Below are 4,320 nucleotides of genomic sequence, written 5' to 3' on the forward strand. Positions count from 1 at the left end.
TGTGTCTGTCTGTGTTATATCAGAACTAATGTCATCATGATGACCCACATTCTGTGTGGCCCCCCACTGGACAGCCATCATTCTGTGTCTGCCCCCCTGGTAGACTTTGGTTGAACTAGATGGACGTGTCTTTTTTCAACCTGACTAACTATGTAACTATGACTCCTGGTAAACTGCTATCATGACCCTCTGGTAGAAAGCCATCATGACCCCCCGGGGGAAGAAAGCCATCATGACCCCGTTGTAGATAGCCATCATGACCCTCTGGTAGAAAGCCATCATGACCCCGTTGTAGATAGCGATCATGACCCTCTGGTAGAAAGCCATCATGATCCCCTGGGGGAAGAAAGCCATCACGATCCTCTGGTAGAAAGCCATCATGATCCCCCGGGGGAAGAAAGCCATCATGATCCCCCGGGGGAAGAAAGCCATCATGACCCCGTGGTAGATAGCCATCATGACCCTCTGGTAGAAAGCCATCATGATCCCCCGGGGGAAGAAAGCCATCATGACCCTCTGGTAGACTGCCATTATGACCCTCTGGTAGACTGCCATCGTGACCCTCTGGTAGATAGCCATCATTTTTTTTTTTTTGGTTGAACTAGATGGATTTGTGTCTTTTTTAAACTTGATTAACTATGTAACTATGACTCCTGGTAAACTGCTATCACGACCACCCTCTGGTAGACTGCCATCATGACCCCATGGTAGATAGTCATCATGACCCTCTGGTAGACTGCCATCATGACCCTCTGGTAGACTGCCATCATGACCCTCTGGTAGAAAGCCATCATGACCCTCTGGTAGACTGCCATCATGACCCTCTGGTAGACTGCCATCATGACCCTCTGGTAGACTGCCATCATGACCCCCTGGTAGATAGCCATCATTTTTTTTTTTGGTTGAACTAGATGGACTTGTGTCTTTTTTCAACCTGACTAACTATGTAACTATGACTCCTGGTAAACTGCTATCACGACCCTCTGGTAGACTGCCATCATGACCCCGTGGTAGATAGCCATCATGACCCTCTGGTAGAAAGCCATCATGATCCCCTGGGGAAGAAAGCCATCATGATCCTCTAGTAGACTGCCATCATGACCCTCTGGTAGATAGCCATCATGATACCCCGGGGGAAGAAAGCCATCATGATCCTCTGGTAGACTGCCATCATGATCCTCTGGTAGACTGCCATCATGATCCTCTGTTAGAAAGCCATCATGATACCCCGGGGGAAGAAAGCCATCATGATCCTCTGGTAGACTGCCATCATGACCCTCTGGTAGACTGCCATCATGACCCTCTGGTAGAAATCCATCATGACCCTCTGGTAGACTGCCATCATGACCCCCTGGTAGATAGCCATCATTTTTTTTTTTTGGTTGAACTAGATGGACTTGTGTCTTTTTTCAACCTGACTAACTATGTAACTATGACTCCTGGTAAACTGCTATCACGACCCTCTGGTAGACTGCCATCATGACCCCGTGGTAGATAGCCATCATGACCCTCTGGTAGAAAGCCATCATGATCCCCCGGGAAGAAAGCCATCATGATCCTCTGGTAGACTGCCATCATGACCCTCTGGTAGATAGCCATCATGATACCCCGGGGGAAGAAAGCCATCATGATCCTCTGGTAGACTGCCATCATGATCCTCTGGTAGACTGCCATCATGACCCTCTGGTAGAAAACCATCATGACCCTCTGGTAGACTGCCATCATGACCCCGTGGTAGATAGCCATCATGACCCTCTGGTAGATAGCTATCATGATCCCCCGGGGAAGAAAGCCATCATGATCCTCTGGTAGACTGCCATCATGACCCTCTGGTAGATAGCCATCATGATACCATGGGGGAAGAAAGCCATCATGATCCTCTGGTAGACTGCCATCATGATCCTCTGGTAGACTGCCATCATGACCCTCTGGTAGAAAGCCATCATGACCCTCTGGTAGACTGCCATCATGACCCTCTGGTAGACTGCCATCATGACCCCCTGGTAGATAGCCATCATTTTTTTTTTTTGGTTGAACTAGATGGACTTGTCTTTTTTAAACCTGATTAACTATGTAACTATGACTCCTGGTAAACTGCTATCACGACCACCCTCTGGTAGACTGCCATCATGACCCCATGGTAGATAGTCATCATGACCCTCTGGTAGACTGCCATCATGACCCTCTGGTAGACTGCCATCATGACCCTCTGGTAGAAAGCCATCATGACCCTCTGGTAGACTGCCATCATGACCCTCTGGTAGACTGCCATCATGACCCCCTGGTAGCTAGCCATCATTTTTTTTTTTCGGTTGAACTAGATGGACTTGTGTCTTTTTTCAACCTGACTAACTATGTAACTATGACTCCTGGTAAACTGCTATCATGACCCTCTGGTAGACTGCCTTCATGACCCCGTGGTAGAAAGCCATCATGATCCCCCGGGGAAGAAAGCCATCATGATCCTCTGGTAGAAAGCCATCATGATCCCCCGGGGAAGAAAGCCATCATGACCCTCTGGTAGACTGCCATCATGACCCTCTGGTAGACTGCCATCATGACCCTCTGGTAGAAAGCCATCATGACCCTCTGGTAGACTGCCATCATGACCCTCTGGTAGACTGCCATCATGACCCCCTGGTAGATAGCCATCATTTTTTTTTTTTGGTTGAACTAGATGGACTTGTGTCTTTTTTCAACCTGACTAACTATGTAACTATGACTCCTGGTAAACTGCTATCACGACCCTCTGGTAGACTGCCATCATGACCCCGTGGTAGATAGCCATCATGACTCTCTGGTAGAAAGCCATCATGATCCCCCGGGGAAGAAAGCCATCATGATCCTCTGGTAGATTGCCATCATGACCCTCTGGTAGATAGCCATCATGATACCCCGGGGGAAGAAAGCCATCACCTCTGGTAGACTGCCATCATGATCCTCTGGTAGACTGCCATCATGACCCTCTGGTAGAAAGCCATCATGACCCTCTGGTAGACTGCCATCATGACCCCGTGGTAGATAGCCATCATGACCCTCTGGTAGACTGCCTTCATGACCCCGTGGTAGAAAGCCATCATGATCCCCCGGGGAAGAAAGCCATCATGATCCTCTGGTAGAAAGCCATCATGATCCCCCGGGGAAGAAAGCCATCATGATCCTCTGGTAGACTGCCATCATGACCCTCTGGTAGATAGCCATCATGATACCATGGGGGAAGAAAGCCATCATGATCCTCTGGTAGACTGCCATCATGATCCTCTGGTAGACTGCCATCATGACCCTCTGGTAGAAAGCCATCATGACCCTCTGGTAGACTGCCATCATGACCCTCTGGTAGACTGCCATCATGACCCCCTGGTAGATAGCCATCATTTTTTTTTTTTTGGTTGAACTAGATGGACTTGTCTTTTTTAAACCTGATTAACTATGTAACTATGACTCCTGGTAAACTGCTATCACGACCACCCTCTGGTAGACTGCCATCATGACCCCATGGTAGATAGTCATCATGACCCTCTGGTAGACTGCCATCATGACCCTCTGGTAGACTGCCATCATGACCCTCTGGTAGAAAGCCATCATGACCCTCTGGTAGACTGCCATCATGACCCTCTGGTAGACTGCCATCATGACCCCCTGGTAGCTAGCCATCATTTTTTTTTTCGGTTGAACTAGATGGACTTGTGTCTTTTTTCAACCTGACTAACTATGTAACTATGACTCCTGGTAAACTGCTATCATGACCCTCTGGTAGACTGCCTTCATGACCCCGTGGTAGAAAGCCATCATGATCCCCCGGGGAAGAAAGCCATCATGATCCTCTGGTAGAAAGCCATCATGATCCCCCGGGGAAGAAAGCCATCATGACCCTCTGGTAGACTGCCATCATGACCCTCTGGTAGACTGCCATCATGACCCTCTGGTAGAAAGCCATCATGACCCTCTGGTAGACTGCCATCATGACCCTCTGGTAGACTGCCATCATGACCCCCTGGTAGATAGCCATCATTTTTTTTTTTTGGTTGAACTAGATGGACTTGTGTCTTTTTTCAACCTGACTAACTATGTAACTATGACTCCTGGTAAACTGCTATCACGACCCTCTGGTAGACTGCCATCATGACCCCGTGGTAGATAGCCATCATGACCCTCTGGTAGATAGCCATCATGATCCCCCGGGGAAGAAAGCCATCATGATCCTCTGGTAGACTGCCATCATGACCCTCTGGTAGATAGCCATCATGATACCATGGGGGAAGAAAGCCATCATGATCCTCTGGTAGACTGCCATCATGATCCTCTGGTAGACTGCCATCA

Source organism: Lithobates pipiens, unplaced genomic scaffold, assembly GCF_037356315.1.
Source record: "Lithobates pipiens isolate NorthernLeopardFrog02 unplaced genomic scaffold, aLitPip1_a1.2 Scaffold_16, whole genome shotgun sequence".
NCBI classification, from domain to species: domain Eukaryota; kingdom Metazoa; phylum Chordata; class Amphibia; order Anura; family Ranidae; genus Lithobates; species Lithobates pipiens.